Here is a 20,731-nt window from a genome sequence, read left to right on the forward strand (position 1 = left end):
ACCTATCTCAGGCCTATTGTGAGGTCTTAATGTATTAGCCTATCTGAGGAAGATTGATAATGATATAATAAAAGTGGGGCAAATATTGTGTTTGAACTATTAGTCCTGGGTCCCAGTGTTCAGAGGGCAAGCACATAGAAGGTGCTTGGTGCTTGGTGAATGAATAAAACGATTAATATCAACTTTGTAAGACTTTACCAAAGTTTACTTGAGAGCAATGGCTTTCAACTGTTTGTGTCTTTGATAGGGACCCATCAGAAAATAAATACATTTTAAATTCAACTCAGCACACTGATAAAATAGTTCTTATTACATGTGATGTGGGGCTGGGAATATGGCCTAGTGGCAAGAATGCTTGACTCGTTAGCATGAAGCCCTGGGTTTGATTCCCCAATACCACGTATATAGAAAACGGCCAGAAGTAGTGCTGTGGTTCAAGTGGCAGAGTGCTAGCCTTGAGCAAAGAGAAACCAGGGACAGTGCTCAGGCCCTGAGTCCAAGGCCCAGGACTGTCAAAAAAAACCCCACAAAAAACAAAAAACCATACATGTGATGTGTTCTTGTTTTCTATTTCATTCTATTGTATTTAAGAAAACATGTTGGCAACATGCTAGTTGATTTTTAGAAGCTATTAAAGAGTCATGCCTTTTTATAAAAAAGTTATCTTAAGTACTTATACAAAAGAGTTGCCATTTAATATAGCAGTTTATGAATACAATATGTCTTTATCAGTGTCACTCCTTTCAACATTTTCATCCATTCCTCTTCTCACCAACCCTTCCCTCACACTTCTTAATTTTGTAGGATATACATTGAAGGGTTGTTGTTTTTTTTGCCAGTCCTGGGGCTTGAACTCAGGGCCTGAGCACTGTCCCTGGCTTCTTTTTGCTCAAGACCAGCACTTTGCCATTTGAGCCATGGCACCACTTCTGGTCTTTTTTTTTTTTTAAATTTTATTTATTTATTTTTCTTACTTTTGGTCTTTTCTATATATATGGTGCTGAGGAATCTAACCTAGGGCTTCATGTATACGAGGCAAGCTCTCTTGCCACTAGGCCATATTCCCAGCCCCTACAATGGAGTTTTGCCTCTTCATTTGTCCACCCTGTTTCCCTTGGCCCCACCCCATCCCTTTCAAGTACCCACTTCCTGGTGTTTTGTTTCGCTGAAGTTTTTGCCTTTCTAAGGAATTGCACTATTTGATGTCTCCCTTGAATCTACCACATTTCAGTTAATACATCTGAATACACTTGCATAACACCCAACTTATTTTCTTGTAAGTTTATAAGCTAAATCTAGCTTGCACATAGGAGGGAGAACATGCATCCTTTGTCTCTCTGGGCCTGTAAGGAGTCATGTCTTAGCAAACTTCCCCCTGGGGCACACCCCCGCCCCTACCCCCGGCACCGTGCCCACATCCAATGTATAGATACATTAGTATTGTGTATGGTCCCAGAGAAAAGTAGAGCAAAACCTGGCATCTCTCGGAAACTCCCCTTTTCCTTTCCAAGTCTCTAAAAGGAAGCTGATGAGATGGGTTTAAACTACAGTGTCCCAGTAAGTACTGCTTGAAGGCCACTGGGGATAGATTAAGTATTACTTGTACAGCTTACACATGCGTGAACACCTACCCTAAGTCAGCTGTTCCTTGGGATAGTGGCCATACCAGGAACCAGAGCCAGCTGATGGTGCCAACGCTTTGTCACCTGAACAACAAAACCAATTTATTTCCCTGTGGGATTGGTGTGGCAAAGGAGCTGTGTAGCAAGGACAAGCACTCCGGGCTCCGCCAGCTACTGCGGGACCTTCACTACGTGAACTTTGGGCAGCTCATCTTGCTGTTCTTAGTCCACCATTGTCCCTCAACCTTGCACCTGAGCAGCACTGTGGGTCCTTGTGTGACCCCCCAGGGACCCTTCCTGCTAGTGACTTTCTCGCCTCTGGTATTAAGCTTCCATCATCCCTCCATCTTGCACACGCCTCTGGGTGTTTACTCTTCCATCTTGCCAAGTTCTTGGGATTTCAAGTTTTGGTGAATAGAGACCTTTCCTGCTATTTTTGGTTGGAAGCCTCTTGTGGCCATTTGGGCTTGGATGCTTCCATACCTTTCCAGGCCCTGGGGTGTATGACTCTTCGGTGAAGTCCTGATTTGCCAGTGCCTGGTGCACTGTGCCTGAGGCCTGGAAGTAAGTGTGTTAAAGGCCTTGCACCCCTCTGGCTAGTTTGTACTTGGGTAAGGATATGTCATCTTCTCTTCCTGGTCCTTTCAGGCTTCTTATTTTAATTGAACTAATTCATTGATTGAATTTTTGCCTCTTGGGGATTGAACCCCAGGCTCCACACATGCTAGACAAGCAGTCTACCACTGTGCTTTCCTCCCACCTCAGTCTTGTTTGTTCTTAAGGCTTGCATATAATGTTATATGAGACACTACTTTAAGTCCAAAGAGAAGAAAACAGCAGCCCGTGGGGCTCAGGGGCAGCCGTCTTTGACCTGGGCCTCTTGTATAATAGCAACAATAATAATTTTAACTTCTCTTACTTTTTTTTTTTAAATGGTTTGTCTTTTGGAGATAGGATTTCCCTTTGTAGCTTAGGCTGGCTTTGAACTTTTTTTTGCCTCAGCCTCCTGATTGCTGTGATTACAGGTATGGGCCACCATGCCCGTCTTCACCTGTTACTTTTTTTTTTTTACTTGTGATAGAACACCTCTGAGCTTTGATACCTGTGTCTTCTGTCCCCTAACACACTGGTAGCAGTGTCTCTGCTCTGTTTCCTGTGGTCCTGTGGCTCTATGTATTTTTTTCTGTGCAGGGAATGAAGTCAGTCTTCTTCAACCATGGCACTTAGGAAGTAGGAAGGTAAATATCTCCACCTGCCTTCTCTCAGTCCTCTGGTATTTCTTTCTTATTTTTCTAAATGTGAGTGCTTTGGTAGATTTCCCCAACGACTCGGTGATGCAGACTTGCAATTTGCCGATTTTGCCTGTGTTCACATTTTCCAAGTATTCCCTTGCCTATTGCGTTCAATAGTTATTTTTGCAGTCTTCATTACTTCCTAATTGTTTTAATGTGGTCTTTTTTTTTGCTCCCCCTCCTTTTCTTTTTCTTTAGTTTCCCTATTAGAACAGTATTTCCCTATTGTAGACTTCAGGATTTTATGAAGCAAAATTAATAATAAGGAAAGGTAGGGTAACTTATATAGGATCGCTTTATATTAATTAATTTATTTATTGTCAAAGTGATGCACAGAGAGGTTGCAGTTTCATATGAAAGGCAGTGAGTACATTTCAAACTTGCTACCTCCTCCCTCATTTTCCTCCCACTTTCCCCCTTCCACCCCCTTCCCTCCCTGAGTTGTACAGTTGGTTTACAGCATATTGTCTTGTAAGTATTGCTGTTGCATTGGTTCGTCTTTTATCCCTTTGTTTTCTTCTTATCTCCCAAATCCAGACAGCTCCTACTTATTTATTTATTATTTATACCATCATTTCAGAGTGTCACAGCATGTCAGTTGTCTTGATGGAGAAGTATCTCCTAGAAGATTTTTGGTTCTTCCAGTGTGATCCCATTCTACTTCCTGAGTTCAGTTCAGTACAGTTTCTTCAAAGGCCAGTTACCATGTGCTCAGCCACATGATAGATGCAGAAGGAGGATTAGAGGTTTGCTGTCACCCTCAGGGATTGCAAGAGGCTCTGCTGTAGGCGAGCAGCTGGGTATGACCAGAATCTGTGGGTCTACTTGTCAATGCGACATGGCACATTGTACAAGCAGGGTGTCTGGTACCCTACACATGCTCTGTGAGTGCTTATTCACTCAAAATGAATTACAGGGCAGCCCAGAATAAATGACACTATAGTGCTTATTTGAAGCCTATCATGTACAACACTGGAACAAGAGTGTCCAATGGACTAGTCACACAGGGGACCAGCCACAGCTGACTTATGTTGGCTGGAAGATGTCACAAGGAATCCTTTGTGTTGGAAAGGAGTGCAAAGTATGATATTCAGGAGAGGCTGTCTTTGTTTTCTAGGTTAATCTTTTCAAGCGTGTAGTAGCTACTCAGCTTTCCATGCTTATAAGGAAATACCCAAGGTGGTTAACTTACAAGAGAAGGTTTATGTAGGTCACAGTTGCAGAAGTTCCTATTTGATTGAGTGTCCCCCTTGTGGTGGGCCTCTGGTGAAGCAGCACATCATGGCAGAGGAAGTGTGTGGCAGAACCAACTACTACCTCGTGAACTAGGAAGCAGAAAAAAGAGGAAGAGCCTCAGCTCCTCAAATCCTTCCCACAGTGCATCCACCATGACCAGAGGACCTTCTGTGAGGCCTTATAGATCCGTCTTATAGATCCATCACCATCTAGGAGAACCTTTGGAACACCCTGAACATCCATCTCTAACAGTAATAGGTACCAAAGAACCATGCAAGGCAATAGTCTGAAATTGGGAGCAATTCAGCCTCTTACTCTCCACTCCCACCCCACCCCCAAGAGACATTGGAGATGTGCTCAGGCATTTTTGGTTGCTATAGCTGGGCAGGAGTGCTATTGGCATCCAATACCAGCTTACAGTAGAGGGTATAGATATTTTGTCAGGTCATTAAAGCACAGGACTTCTCTCTGTTCTAAAGACTTGGCTGGCACAAAATGTTAACAGTGTTATGTTTTAGAAATCATGACAGGGAAATTGATAAAAAATGATCACTTCCTTATGACACGAATTCAGGAGTATTTCATGACCAACAGTGGTTATTGGAAGCCAAGAGTGTAATGCTAGGATAATCTTGGTCTCTTTCCTTCTCTCCAAGGAACTTTCCAAACTACTTCCATTGCACTTCTCTTCCTACAGTTCGTGTGTATTGTCAGGCATTGTTCTCCTTTCTTCTTGCTCCATCTTTGGCTTCATATGACTAAAAGAATTACCCAGAAAATTTGGAGGTGTTTTGAGAATAGAATTTGGAGTAGAATCCAGAAGTCTGGATCCAAGACACATCTTTGTCCTAATGCTCTTCAGGCTATATTCCTTGCATTAAGCTTTGTGGGTTATTCACCTACTTGGTGTTGTCCACATGTTAAATATCTTTATAGGAGTATGATGGCTATCTTTGTTTACCTTGAGAGTGTCAGCAGGTATAAAGGTGAGTTTTCAAAATAATAGTCCTTACTCCCTGTGCTATTATTCCCTCTTTGTTAGTAAGTATTCTTTCAAAAACAGGTTCAGAAAAATGTTTTCATGGTAGTTTGTCCAGTATACTACTGGGTTAAATGAGTATCTTTCTGCAAGACTTCTTAGAGCTTTTATTATTCATAGAGAGGTTTAGAATTTCCTAGAGGAAAAAGTAGTGTACTGTGTTCTCAAACTTAATTGACCATGGGAAACATTTTGTAGAACATGGAGCAACAACTTAGTTTGGAAAACACTGTTTTGGTGGAAATGTATGGACTGTGGAGCCACGCCACAGGCAAATCTCAGCCTCCACCACCAAGTAACTTCCTCCTTTGGGTGAGGTGTGTAGCTTTCTGAAACCTCAATTTCCTAATCTGTAAATTGTATTCATAATAATACTTGCCTTACAATGTGTTTAATTTTTTCCTTTCTGTTGATATGAAAGTCTTACTACAATAGTCTTAAGCCTAACTCTGGAAGATATCTTATGATCTTTCTACCCTCATTACTTCATCCAATTCCAAACATATATTGATACTCAGTAAATAATGCTGCTTATTGAACGAATCATTGGGTAATGTATACAATGCATTTAGATTATGTTATTTCTCACATACTCTTCCTTTTATCTTCTTTCTGGGTAAAAACTTATTGGAAGAGGTAGACCATGGAATGGTAGTGATTTTACCTTAGCAATGATATGTTTTAAGCACCCATGTGGGTTCATACATGGTGCACTTAATGCTTAGCCCAGGTGTATCTGGGGCTCCCTTAAGGAAGATGTGCTTCTCTATTTATAACTTCGTTCCACAAGATAATGCTGGCTCTTTCTTATGTGAGTTATCCCATTCAACCTAGGCCTTAACCTTTAGGCAGGAAGGGAATACTTGTTTCTTTGGCATCCTTAACCCTTGCTGCTTCTTGAAAAAACTGGGGCTGGCAAGGGAGAATTCGAAAGCTAGTGAGGTCTTCCTGGGAGGGTGATGGGGCTGTTCCAAATTTTGATGACTGCTGAAGGGGACAGAAATGTGTTCCTCAGTGAGCAAACCACCGCCCATATTAACCTTCTTATGAGCAATATTTTCTAAAGGAAAGGACTTAGGGCAGGTGTTCTGTGCTTATGTGATGGTGGGAAAGTTTCCTGCCCCCAGGGTCCCCAGGGTCCAGGTTCCTTGTGTCTAAAATGAAGGTAATTGGACCAGAGAAAAGTTGTGTGTGTTCCTTTGGCTTGATAAGCCATAGTCTGAAGCAATTGAAGAATGAGGTGGAGAAGAGCCTAGACCTCAGACATTTTCTGTGGGATTTGGAGGGCAGAATGGAGACCAAGGATGGTGGTTTACTTGAATCACAAGTCATGTGCAGAGCTCCAGGATGAGTGAGGGAACCCATTCTCATTTCTTCGTCGATGTCAGACAGCTAATCAAGGTGCAGGGATTTACTTAAGCTAATGAGTGTCCATCCTTTCCTGTAGAAGGGTTACTAGAATGCTGAATTTGCTACTCTCCTCTCTCTATTTTTTTCTAAGCAGTGATCTAGTGAGAGCCAAGGCAGATCTATGTCCAAGGAGGGCTGTGACTGAGAAAAGGGGAGGCTCCAGAAAGGAGGTGGGGGCAGTCACATACAGAATAAGGGGTGGGAGGGGGATGGATACAGTGTGGAAATGACTCAAAAAGAAACGATGTGGTTAGGAGGGAGTTAAAGGGTGAATGTAGTCTCTGGGACTAATGGAAATTTCTCGGTCAGTGTGTGATTTACCAGCATTTTTTCAGGATTACTGCATATATACAGGGCTAATAGGGGATGAGAGAAATGTTTATCCAGTAGCAGTAGCTGGAAGGAAAGGATGCTTGGAGTGTGTCTGGGCTTCTGTTTCCAACTTGCTGCCATTATCTTCCAAACCAGGCCTCTGCCAGTCTTGTGTTTGCTGACATTTCACACCCAGAATTGTGTCGGCTGAGCTGCTGTGTGATGTTTGATTTCCTATTTTCCTATCTGTACAATGGTGTACAATTTGTACACTGGGACAAAAACAGTAAGTGTAGACACTAGTGATGCTTGGTTTCCTTTTGCATCATTGCCAGATATTGCTAATTGAACCCTGCACGCTCAACTGGTAAGGACAAGGGTGTTCTCAGATCCTTTGGAGCATTACTCTAGGTATATTCCTTGGAGCAGGTATACAAGTGAATGATTTACTACTCCTGAAGTAGATGCTCTTCCAGGGTTTCTTCAGTGCTATAATTCTAAGGGGATAAGATTCAGGTTTTCACAAATCATTCCATTATTCAATCAACAAATATTTATGGGTACTTATATGTGCTAAACATTGTACTAAATGGTGGGTGTAATTGGTGAATAAAATCGATTTAGCCCCTGCCTTGTTGGAACTTAGAGATTATACGTACTTTGACAAAAGTCATATGTTGGATCCCAGTAACTCTTAGTATGGTGTAGGGCAATCAATATAATCTGAAAGTGGGAGGGGAAGAAAGTAGATGTTATTAAGCACCTTGGTTGGTTAAGACATAAATACGTTATCCAATTTAATTCCCACTACCACTGAATGAATTAGGTAATAGTCACAGTTTACAGATGAGAAAAATGAGGCATGCAAAATTAAGTTGCTGAATGTCTGTGAGTGATAAGTGGTAAAGTTGACATTTAACCTTAAGTTAGTCTAAGGCCAAGGACAATGCTTTAAAAAGATTCTTTTGGGTGCTTGCTTTGGCAGCACATATAATAAAATCGGAACAATGCAGAGAAGGATTAACATGGTGTCTGCAGAAGAATGACTCCTAAAATCATGAAGCATTCCAAATTTTTAAATAAAAGGTAAAAAATAAATTATGTTGGTGGTAATGGGGTTTGAACTCAGAGCCTTGCAGTTGCTAGGATAGGTGCTGTACTGCTTGAGCCAGGTCCTCAACTCTTTCTGCTTTATTTATTTTCTAATTTACTTTATTGTTGTTTTAGAGGTGCTAATACAGTGGAGTTATCTTTGCATATGTCAGGTAGTAATTACATTTCCTTTTGCACAGTGTCATCTATCAAGGCATCAAGGAAGCCTTGCTCTATTCTGCACACAAAACTCCCTGCGGGAGTTGTGTTAGCTTTCTATCACTGCGACACAATGTTTGACAAGACTGGAGGTAGGTAGCAAAACATTATTTTGGCTCAAGTTTTCAACCCATAGCCCTTGGCTCTGTAGATTCTGCAACTGTGGTGGTGGTGGGGGCAGGAATATGGGGCAGAGGCTCCTCAGCTTGTGGCAGGAAGAGAGCAGAGAGGGAAGGGCTGGATTCAGAGACTAGGAATAATCGTCAAAGGTATGTCACAGTGACCTACCTCCTCCATCTAGGCCCCATTCCTTAGATTTATCCCCCTCCCAAAGCAGTGCCATGACCTGGGAACCAAGTGTTCAGCTCATGAGCCTGAGGGGGACATTTCATACTCAAGCCATAACATAATAGCTCCAGAATGCCCAGATTGCTATCCACATAGATCGATGTTCAGGCTTTGGAGACCCAAAACATCAGTATATTCGAACTGGATGAAATAAAGGGCTCCTCCTCTGGGAAAGAATTGGAGAACAAAATTCCTTAGGCTTCATCCAAATATTTCCAGAGACTAGAAAGACCATTTCTCATGGAGAATCTGCCTTTACTTCTTTTATTTTTCTTTCCTAAAAAAAACAAAAAATGTGCACATGGACTCTGGGAGTTTCTCCCTTAGAAGCAAAAGCAACAAGCAAATGCATTCACAACAATTTTTATCCAGTTATTTTCAGAATAACAACTAAAGCCAGGCCTTGAGCACAGGAAATTTGCATGGGAGGGATGTTGTGAAGTAGCGTGGAGACTCCTCCTCTAGGAATGCAGAATCACAGAAGCGCCATCCACTGGGAATGTCTTGGTTGAGGGCCTCAGTGGCTGGGATGGCTATATTCAGGCCTCACCCACTGGCCAAGGTGGCTTACATGTAAGTGGTAGATGGAGGGCAGGATACAAGCTGTGACTCTCTCACCCCAATTCAGGACAACTGGTAAGAGTCTCTCCTAACTCCAGTGTCATCCCAGTTCACCTTTCTTCACAGGCATAGTAACCTGTGATGGTAGATGCGTTAGGAAAACCAGAGACCATTTTAGGGAAGCCAGAGTGGATGTAGGAAAGCAGATACCAGGATAGGGCTTCGGAGCTGGGTGATCTCTGCCTGGGCACCAGTGCGGGTAGTCACTGGAGATAGGAAGAACATAGATACCCCTGTACATAGTATTGAGTTTAATTGTTCTTAAGGAATAGCTGTTGAGGGGTTGGAGCAAAAGGTGCCAAGTTTGAGTTCCAGTCTCAAATCTAGAAAAAAAAGAATAGCTGTTGAATTTTGTTGAATGATTTTTCCCCTCTATCTATTGAGATGAATATCAATATATTTTCAGTCTGTTAATATGACAAGTTAGATTGCTTATTATTATTTTTAATGTTAAACCATCTTGGCATTCCTAGAATGAATTTGACTTGAGCATACAGTGCTTGATTCAATTTGCTGGAACTGTTAAATATTTCTGCATCTGTGTTTTTTTTTCTTTCAAATTTTTATTATCAAACTGATGTACAGAGAGGTTACAGTTTCATACGTTAGTGCATCTGTGTTTAAGAAGGATATTGGTTATTGCTTTCTTTTTCTATAATTTTTTTCCATCAGAGTGATGCTAGTCTCTTAGAGTAAGATAAAAATATTCTATTCCTTATTCTTTTCTGGAATATTATATATGAAATTGGCACCATTTTTTCCTTAAATATTTGATAAACTTCTCACTATTGTGACCCTTTGTGACTAGAGTTTGCTTTGTGGGAAGCGTTTAAAGTTAAATTTAATTTTATTAGTTGTATAATTAAATTTAATCTCCTTAGAAAAAAAGAACAAAGTTCAAGGTCTTAAATAAATATAGGGCTGTGGAGGTTATTCCTTTCTTCTTGAGTAAACTTCAGTAATTTGTATCTCTCAAGGTATTTTTTTCTATTTAAGCTAAGCTCATGACATTATCAGGATAATGTTGTTCATAATATGTCTTTAAAATATCTAGAGGATCTGTTTTAATGTCCTTTCTTATCAACCTGATACTGGCATTTAGGGAGGTGGGTCTTTAGTCTCCCTGTTGTATGTTTCTAGAGGTTTATTACTTTTTTTAAAAATCTTTTCAAAGAACCAGTTTTTGGTTAGGTTGAATTATTATTATTATTTTTTTTCCAGTACTATGCATGTGCACTATCCCTGACCTCTTTTGCTCAAGGCTAGCACTCTACCACTTGAGCCACAGCACTACTTCCAGCTTTTTCTGTGATTAACTGGAGAAGAAAAATAGACTCTATGGTTTCTCTCATTGGTAATAATTAGTATATGTCTAGGATAGTCCTAACAGATGATTACAATAGCTGAATAGCTATGTACATATGATCACATAAGATGATGCTAAGTGAAATGAACTTCAAAACTTTCCTTGTTTTGTAATATAGGGTCATGTGCCATGTAACAAAGTTTTGATCAGTGATGAAATGCATACACAATGGAAGACCCATTAGATTCTGTCACTGAGATCATAGCCATCTTAGTTTGTGCAAGACTACTCCAAGATGTTTGCATGATGATGAACTTGCCTAAGGACATATTTCTCAGAAAATACCCTGTAATTTTTCTTTCTTTTTTTTTTTGCCAGTCCAGGCCCTGAGCACTGTCCCTGGCTTCTTTTGCGCAAGGCTAGCATTCTGCTACTTAAGCCACAGTGCCACTTCTGGCCATTTTCTACATATGTAGTGCTGAGGAATTGAACCCAGGGCTTCATGTATACAAGGCAAGAACTCTTGCCACTAGGCCCTATTCCCAGCCCCACCCTGCAAATATTTAATGTAAATTTACTTCGAAACCCTTCTTTAGTCATATTGTGTGTTCATTTTCGTTCATGTTGTTACTAATACGTGTTTTTGATTCTATAGTGACTAATGAATATCTTCTTAATCATAATAAGATTTATGTCTTGGCCACGAATAGTCTATTTGGTACCATAGGAGCTCACAATGAATGTGCCTTTTGCTATTGTTGAGTAGCTTTCCCAATAGAAACCAATTAGATCAGGTTGATTGATAGCATTGTGAAATTCTTGCATAGTTTTACATTGTTACTCTGTCACATATTTACCTTTAAGTGTCAGTACCACTCTACATAGAGCATAAAAACTTACACTGCGCTGGACTGAATAGCCAAATACCAATCCTTGAATGTGCGATTATTATTTTTTATGACAGGGAAGAATTACCTTTTGTGACAAAAGATGTGATAGGTTAAGGGTCTTAGTAGGAGTGTTTCTTCTAGATTATCCAGCTCATCCTTAAATACAAGTGTGTATATCACTATAAGAGAGAGGTAAAAGGAGTTTGGAGATACAGAGAAGTCCACATCAACATAGTGGCAGAGATTGGAGTGGCACAGCTGGAGGCTAGGCAATACTGAGATTGCCAGCATTTAACACAGCTGGGAGAGAGGATGATGCCTGCTTTCTCCCTGGGATCCTTGGAGGCAAGGACTGGGTAGAGGTGACCATGACCAAGGATGTGGAACAGCAGAGGGATTGGGACGTGTGTGTGTGTGTGTGTGTGTGTGTGTATGTGTGTGTGTAAAACTGGAAAATCTGTCTAAGGGGAAGCAACATGAGATGGTCATGAAAACATAGGAGGGCAGGAGGAGGCTGGAGCAGATGTGGAGAACAGATACTGAGACTTTGCTTGGGTCTGGAACATCAGAAGCTCTTCAATAATGTCACTGTAAGAGAGAGGCTATAGTTAGTTGAGACAGTGGTTCATGCCTCCAGCTATGCTGGAGGTGGTTGGAAGGAGGAGTGGGGGGAAAAGTGTATGCCTCTATCTAAAAAAATAATAATGGTAGCAAAAAGGGGTGAGGGTGCAACTCAGGTGGTAGAGTTTTTTTTCTAACAAGTGCAAGGCCCTGAGTTCAAACTCGAGTACTGAAAAAACAGAGAGTGCTACCATTTGAATTTGAAATGTCCCCCAAAGATCTATGTGTGGCTCAGCTGCCACCAAGAGGTGGTGGAACCTTTAGGAGGAAAGAAATGAGGACATTGTTGGTGTGCCCCTGAAGGAGATATTGGGCCTCCTCTTTTTCTCTCTTTGTTTTCTAGCTGCTCTGAGGTGAGTAGCTTCTACTGCTCCCATCATGAAATAATTCTCTGCTATAGACCCAGAAGCAACAGGGACACCTGAGCCTAAGACTGAAGCTCAGAAACCATGAGCCAAATTACACTTTTCCTCTTTGAAAGGCATGTTGTTACAGAGATGTAAAGCTGATAAGCACAGAGTGCAGTTAAAGACGCTAGGTCAGGAGGTTTGCAGGGGAGGTTGTTCTGAAGATCTGAGGTTGACTCTTCTGACTTGAGGACTGTTGAGTTTCTTCTTTTCAAGTCTGCACTTTCCCAGAGAGCACTGATGTTGCTTGAGAAGCCGATGTAGTGGCTTGAATGCCTCTGGAGGGCTGGGAATGGCCTAATTCCGGAAATGGAGTCCTATAAGCACAGTCGAGAGAGGTGTTATTCCTTCCTTATCACACTACACTCTGTGTCCCTGTTATCACATTAACAAGCTCTTACAAACCCTATGATGAGGAAACTGTTCATGTGTACCCTGCTACCTGGAGCAGGGAACCCTTTTATGTTAAAGGTTTTGTTTATATATTTATTTTATTTATTCACTTTTGCTGGGTTACTTGGGTTTGAACTCAGGGCCTCCTACTTGGTGGGCAGAATTTTTGGACCCTACCCCCCAAAAAAAGAAAGCATAAAGGACTGGAAGTAGGTTTCAAGTGCACCTGCTGAGTCAGTGTGTGGGTCTGAGTTCAAACCCTAGTACAGACAAATTTAAAAAAGGAAGAGAAGGATTTTTGGGGGACTAAATGAATTATGTGGGTCCTCAACTCCTTTCCCTTAGACAGGTGTGGTGCACGTCTAGCCTACTTTGACTAGGAAATCTTCCTAAGTATTCTGGTCTACAAAGCCCTCTGTCTCTGTCTACTGTGCCATTTACTGCCAGGGACCCACATTGTACATGCAGATCATAACTCACCTGCTATTGATTTCCTCCTTACCAATGGTTCAAATTAATTGGGTAAGTTTCCTTTTTAATGCCAACTTTACAGCTTGCTTTGTAATGTTTATTATGGTAGTTTTGCTGGAAAAGAAGTTTGTGAACTGTGCTCAAATGTTGATAGCCCCTCATTGGACTTCCAAATAATGGAGCGCCTTCATGTCAAAAATATTCCTTCATCCAAGTATTCACTGAGCACAAGGCATGTGCCAGATACAGGGAAAGGGGCTCCCCAGCATCCAGCAAGGCAGGTACCACCTGGACCCCACATACTCATGCAATAGTTCAGGATATCTCCTCGTACAAATACATGACTGCGCATATTCATAGACTCATTTGCATACACCTCAGTTTACTTGCATGCCCATTCATTCACCGATATTTACTGAATTCTAAGGCATGTGCCAGGCACTGTGCTTGGTGTAGGGATACAATAGTGAGTATCACAGCCACTTATGGGACAGTATATGAGGGAAAGAGACACAGCCCAAACTCTCGTCAGCTATACTACACATCACTCTCTGTGTGTGTATGTGTGTGTGTGTGTGTGTATGTGTGTGATTTGCTAAAGTTGGGGGTACCAGGGCACTTCCCCAAATAGCAAATGAGGGGCTTTTCCTGACGATGGGAACAAAAATGTCTTGAGCCAGATACTAGCCCTATAATCCTAGCTACTCAGGGGGCTGACATCTGAGGATGGTAGTCTGAAGCCAGCCAGGACAGGAAAGTCTGTGAAACTCATATATCCAACAAACTATTCAGAAAAAAACCCAGAAGTGGTTCTGCGGCTCAAGGGTGGAGTGCTAGCCTTGAGCAAAAGAAGCGCAAGGACAGTACTCAGGTTCCAAGTTCAAACACCAGGAAGGCAGCCCTGATGTTCGAGAAACCAAGAGAAGGCCCCAGAGCTGGGAGCCAGGGAGAATGGTGGTCTAGGTAGTGTTTTTGTTTTTGTTTTCTAATTGGATTTTTGTATGAGTAAAAGTAACTGAATCCTGGGCCATAGCACCCAGGGAGAGGAGACTAGAGACACACATGCCCGGGTGGACAGGCTTTCGAAGCTCAGCTCCTCTGTGACCCAGCACTGGGCTGACATGAAAGCTGACACCAAACCCTACAGGCCTGTAGAATAAATACCAGCCAGTAATAGATTTTTATCCACTGCCTCCCCTGAAATCCTTCCAGATTGCAGTGGGGCGGCTGTTTGTGCCAGTCAAACATTGATTCAGCTGCTGGTGGGAAGGGGCTGGGGGAAGAAGGAGGGAGCTGTGGGTAAGAAGGGGGCTGGAAGGGGAGAGAGGAGTGAACTGGCAGGGAGAGAGATGGGGAGGCCCATCAGAGGGTTAAATCCTCTTGCCTGTGGCTCTACCCTCTCTACTGTGCAGAGGCTGTATTTATAGATGGGATAATTGGAGGCTTTGAAAACAGCTCTGAAGTGTGGGGCTGGTGGGTGGGGGTGGGGAGGCCTGGGTCCCACCTGCTCCTGGGAGCTGCCTCTCCCAGGCTCTCCCTCTATCCTTAGTCTCCTAACAGGACCCAATGTAGTCTGTGATGATATTCACGGCTGTGTCTGTCCTTACCAGGCATTTGGCATGGCATTTACATCCTGTATTTTCAGTCCTGGAATATCCCCAAGAACTCAGCTCTATCGCCACCAACCAGCCACCAGCAGCCACTTTCTAGAACCATGCCATGTTTCATTTCTTACAGAGTATGATCAAAATCAGAAATGGTCTCCTGTTTATCCTTCTACTTGTTTAGCTCATGTCTCTGTCTTTGTCTACTTGTTTGCTGACTGCGGGCCTAGAATAGACATCCAATAAATATTTGTTGCCTAAACGAATGCTTATTTAATAGACTAGGAAGCCAGTGCTCAGAGGAGTAAAGTAATCTCACGGTCACAGCAAATAAGTGGCAAGGCTGAAATTAGCATCTGTGTGTGATTGTCTTCAAAGCCAGTAGTCTTAACACTGGACCAGGAGTCTCAAATCCAGATGCACACAGGGGCTTGGCTGATAATGTGAATGAGATGTGCATGTGTGTGTGCGTGTGTGCATGTGTGTGTGTGTGCTCACATGTGTGCACATGCATACAGGAGGCTGCTGCACTTTGGGTTGGGGAGGAGATGTTGCCTTTGATGGTGAACCTGGAGCTCCCTCCCAACTCTGGCTGAAGGGTAGATGCTTTTCAGGTGTGGATAACTGTTGCTGTTGGATCTTCTGATTTTTTTTTTCAGGACAGAAATCTAGATTTTAATGTGAAATTTCCTGTGGTTTTTTTTTTTAATGCTAGCTATAGGTCTATGTTTAAAAAATATGCCACAGAGCATAGGCCAAACAGAACACAGAGGTGAATGCTATGGAGTGAGTCCTCAGCTCATCTACTCCACACTAACAAGTGACATATATATATATATATATATATATATATATATGACTTATATATTCATAATATTCCAGGAGGGAGGGAAGGGAGAATTCTGTACCTATTTTTTAGAGAGTAGCAAACAGACCCACGGTGACTCTCTGAGGCCACGAGGATGTGGCCAGGAATTCTCACTCCTGGGCTTATACCTGCCTGCCCTTGGGGTTTTCCTATTCACAGATACTTCTCTCCTTGCCCTCCCTGTCTCCTCCTCTACTTGGGGTGCCAAGGGAGGCTCTATGTAGTGGATGGGGATGGAGGAAGTCTCACCTGATACCACTCACAGGTTTGGGGTGTCCACGGGAAGATGAATTGCTGCAGCCTGTGCTGGTTACACTTGTTTGGAGTTGCAGTTATCAATATTGTCATGCTGAGTCAACACACTTTGATTTTGATTAGAAAAAAAGGGAAGGGGGCAACTTGGCTCATCTGAAAAGCTCCTTGTGACCTGGTATCTCCCCTATTTGAGTTTGGGGGCCTCAAGAGTGGAGATGCCAGGAGTGATTGCTGAGTAAATGGATTGTTTAGGCCCCTGTGGTGATGAGAACAGAAAAATGGACCTTGAAAAGATATCATTAATATTAATAATCACAATAGTGGCGTAGCTGTAGCTCACAGTGTTGTCGCCATATATTCTGGACATTGTTTCGTCCCCTTTAGGTGCCTGTCAAGGTAATGTGTGTAAAGTTAGAATAGTGACTGGCATGTTGTTAAGTGCTTAGGACATATCTCCTAACTCTTGAACAACTTTGGGAGAGTACCAGCTGTATTTTGCAGATAGGGAAATTGAGTTGCTGGGAGTTGAGCTATTTCCTGGGTAACTCAAGTGAGTGCTGGATCAGGATTGGAACCCCAAGAGTCTGCTCCAGAATTCATTGCTAGGGGGCACTGGGCTTCAATGTGGCTTGCCCCCTGCATTCTATGTTGGGAGCTGGGGTGGAACCTGTAAGAAGTGGGGCTTGGAAAGAGGTAATTGGGTCACGAGGACTCTGATATACTTGCAAGAGAGTTCTAAGGATCTCTATGTCTTTCTGTGTTACCGTAGGATCATTCCCCTCCTCCCCCATAAAATTCACCCTTAGCTCCTCACCAGAGGCTGAATCAATGAGGATGCTTGATCTTGGAATTTCAGACTCTTAAGAAACTGAGCTAAATAAACTTTTCTTCATAAAGCGCCTCGGCTCAGGGATTTCATTATAGCAACAGAAAAGGGACTGATAAGAGAGGAGATGAGAAACAATTAAGAAAAGAAGGAGGTATGTAACTGAGTAAAAGCAGCAGTGGGAGCCTCTGGGAGGAGAAGGGTAAGTGTGAGCTAAGCACTGGAACACAGTTCAGGACACCCCTCTCCCTGGGCTGTTCCTCTGTCAACGTGATGGAAGCTGACAGATGAATAATCTAAAGGTTTCAGTTCTCCGGGTTTTCAGGTGGAAATTTGCCTGAAACCTAGCCAAGAGCATGGTTTATAAGCAGGGCTCGACCCCAGCTGTCAGCTAGGCCCCAAACTTCTATAGTTTTCCACAGGGGCTAGCTGGGCCAAGGTTCCAGCTGAGGCAGGTCAAAGAGGTTTAGAAACAGGCAAAGAACAAGAAGACTGATCAATCTTTTTTTTTCCCTCAGTGAACTTAATGCTCTGTGAAGGAAGGATGTAATTATGTGGACTCGTGTACAGGGGAGAGACCTATTGCTCTCTGCCTTTCTCATCGCCTGCAACTTGAGGTGGTCTGAAGGATTGCCTGGTGTGTCTCTCTCTATAGCTCATGATTTCAGGAGCGATGGTAAGGAGGTATAGGCGCTTTCAAACTTAGTTTTGCCTAGAGGCCATACTTTGAAACACCTCTTATAGAATCACATGATATGTAAGTATGGAATGGTAGGAGAAGCCCGAGTCTCCATGGCCTCACCAGGCCAGGTCTTGGAGCCAAAGTTGCTGTGGATCAAGAAAAGGCTACGTTGAAGTCCAGGCCTTCGCTTTGGGGTGCCTGAGCTGGCTTAGACAGGCTAGGAGAGATCAGTTGAGAAGCAGGTGGTCCTATCATCACTGAACAAGCCAGGACCAATGGATGTGGGGATCAGAGAAGCTAATTTTCCGTCCCAGTTTGTTCACCTAGGATAATCAAGTCTTGGATAAAGAGTTGCAAGAACAAGACGCTTCTGATGGGCAATGGTGACTCATGCCTAATTCTGGTTACTTGGGAGGTTGAGATGTGAGGGTCACAGTTGAAAGTTAGTCTGGGCAAAAAAAAGTCCAGGAGACTCTTATCTCCAATTAACCAGCAATAAATAAATAAGTAAAAATCCCATCCCAAACTGGAAGTGGAGGTATAGCTCTCCACACTTCTTATTATTTTTAAGTATTTTTTATTATCTTTATGTAGTTGTCCACCCCTTTCTTCTTCTTCTTCTTCTTCTTCTTCTTCTTCTTCTTCTTCTTCTTCTTCTTCTTCTTCTTCTTCTTCTTCTTCTTCTTCTTCTCTTCTTCTTCTTCTTCTTCTTCCCTTCCTTCCTTCCTTCCTTCCTTCCTTCCTTCCTTCCTTCCTTCCTTCCTTCCTTCCTTCCTTCTCCTCCTCCTCCTCCTCCTCCTCCTCCTCTTCCTCCTCTTCCTCCTCCTCCTCCTCCTCCTCCTTCTCCTCCTCCTCCTCCTCCTCCTCCTCCTCCTCCTCCTCCTCCTCCTCCTCCTCCTCCTCCTCCTCCCCCCCCTTGTCACTTGTGGGGGGCTTGAATTCGGGGTCTGAGTTCTGTCCCTGAACTCTTTTGCTAGCTCTATCACTTTGAGCCACAGATCCACATAAGGTTTTTAGTTGGTAATTAGAGATAAGAGGCTCATGGCCTTTCCTGCCCAGGCTGGCTTTGAACTGTGATCCTCAGATCTCAGCCTCCTGAGTAGCTAGGATTATAGGCATGAGCCACCAGCACCCAGCTCACCCTCTACTTCTTAATTCTACTTGTTTTCAGTCTCTTAAGGTTTCTGGGTCATCTTGAATAATATATTTTTCTCTTCATTTTAGTATAACTAGGCAGCATATGTAAAAACCTTACTGAAACTGGACAGTTCTTAATTTTTTTTCTTATGATATTGGAGTTTGAACTCATGGTGTTGTGCTTGCTAGGTAAGCACTCTACTGCTGAGCTTTGTGCTGGCTATTTTTGAATAGACTCCCACATCCTGCCTAGGCATGTGCCTAGACCACCTACTTTAGGTTTCTTATAGTTGGATGTCAGGTTCATACCAGCTACTTTCATTGAGAGAAGTCTTGACTTTTTTTTTTCTGGCCTGGGTGGGCTGGCCTGAAATCACGATCCTCCTGATTTCAGAGTTCTATGTCGTTAAGATGGCAGGTGTGTACCACGGCTCTTAGTGGATCGAGAAGGGCTTTGTGATCTTTTCTGCTAGACTGGCCTCAAATCACAATCCTGTTGTTCTCAGCCTCCCAGTGGACTGGAACATGGCCACTCCTCCTGTTTCCCTTCTTTTCTTTTTTAAATGCCTTCACTTGTGTCTCGAATTTGAGGTATGGAGTAAGATGGAGAATAGTCTTATGTATCTGAGGAAAGAGGAAAAGGGAAGGTCTAAGAAGATAAAAGAATATGGGAGAGGGAATAAGAGAGGGTAAATGCTCAGCACCATAAAGGAATTTCTTTTTAAGGAAAAGCAGGTAAAGTGGCAGAGGGGAGAGAAGAGCCTGACTCTGTCACTGAGCCAGCCTGTCTGGGACAGGAGGTGCCAGTAACTCTCCCAGGAAGATGTCTCCAGCATGGTGAGGCTAGGTATGAAGAATATACGGCCACCTTATTGCCCATATCCACATCAACCATGGTGTATTATGCCTGCTAGGCCGCAGCTGCTCCTGGAGGGTAGGTTGTGGAATCTGTGTCACAGGAAGAGGACTTCAGGAACTTTCCCAGCTAGTAAGAAACAAAGTGAAGAACCTAGAGCTGGCATCTCTGACTTCCAGGTCTGCCTTCATCTTGCAGTGTGCTCTGCTTGCTCTCCCTGCAGAGGATAGCTCTGAGGTGGCTTCTAAATCCCTTCCCTTCTCCTCCCTTCCCCTCTCCTTCCCCTCTCCTTCCCCTCTTTTCCTCCTCTCAGTTTCCTACTCCTCCTCTTCCTTCCTCTTTTCCTTTCTTTTCATTCATTTCCTTTCCTCCTTCCTTCCTTCTTTCCTTCCTCCCTTTCCCCCTCCCTCCCGCCCTGGCTCTCCCTCCCTCTCACCCTTCCTTTCCCTTTCCCTCCCTCCCTCCCTCCCTCCCTCCCTCCCTCCCTCCCTCCCTTCCTCCCTCCCTCTCTCCCTCACTCCCCCCTCTGTCCCTCCCACCCTTCCCTTTCCACCCCTCCCTTCCTCAACTCCACCATTAGACATTCTCATCTCGGCTCCCCAGATAAGACAGTCACCTCTTCAATATCCCTTCCTTCTTTCCATCCTTCCTTCCTTCCTTCCTTCCTTCCTTCCTTCCTTCCTTCCTTCCTTCCTTCCTTCCTTCCTCTCTTCCTCCCTCCCTCCTTCCCTCCCTACCCTCCCTCTATCCCTCCCTCCCTCCCTTCCTCTCACCCTTCCTTCCTTCTTTTTGTGCAAGTACTGTGATTTGAACTCAGGGCCTAGGTGCTGTTTCTTAGCTTTTGTGCTCAAGGTTAGCACTTAGTCAAGGCTTCACTTGTGGCTTTTTTGGTGGTTAATTGGAGATAAGAGTCTCATGGACTTTCTTGCCTGGGGTTGGTGTTGAAATGAGATACTTAGATCTCAGCCTCCTGAGTAGCTAGGATTACAGGTGTGAGCCAACAGTATCTGGCTTGAGAATTTCTTTCCTTGGGCATGGTGTGTGTGTGTGTGTGTGTGTGTGTGTGTGTGTGTGTGTGTGTGTGTGTGTGTGTATGTGTGTGCGTGTCCCTTCTTGTAGGTTATCCTGAGCTGATCTTTAGTGCTGATGGCCAGAGTGTCCTGCATTATTCAGCACTTTGATAGCAATAGGTGGGAGAGCTGGGAATGGAAAAAAATGTGAAAT

General features: G+C 43.3%; 1 non-coding gene across 1 annotated transcript; it reads left to right on the forward strand.

Annotated features, from left to right (window-relative positions):
• Positions 1 to 7,880: 7,880 nt before the first annotated feature.
• LOC125363676 lies at positions 7,881 to 7,988 on the forward strand. The gene has a single exon (XR_007213272.1). It is a non-coding gene; the product is annotated as a U6 spliceosomal RNA (small nuclear RNA).
• The last annotated feature ends 12,743 nt before the right edge of the window (positions 7,989 to 20,731 follow it).

The sequence above is a fragment of the Perognathus longimembris genome, chromosome 14 (genome assembly GCF_023159225.1).
Source record: "Perognathus longimembris pacificus isolate PPM17 chromosome 14, ASM2315922v1, whole genome shotgun sequence".
Lineage (NCBI taxonomy): Eukaryota > Metazoa > Chordata > Mammalia > Rodentia > Heteromyidae > Perognathus > Perognathus longimembris.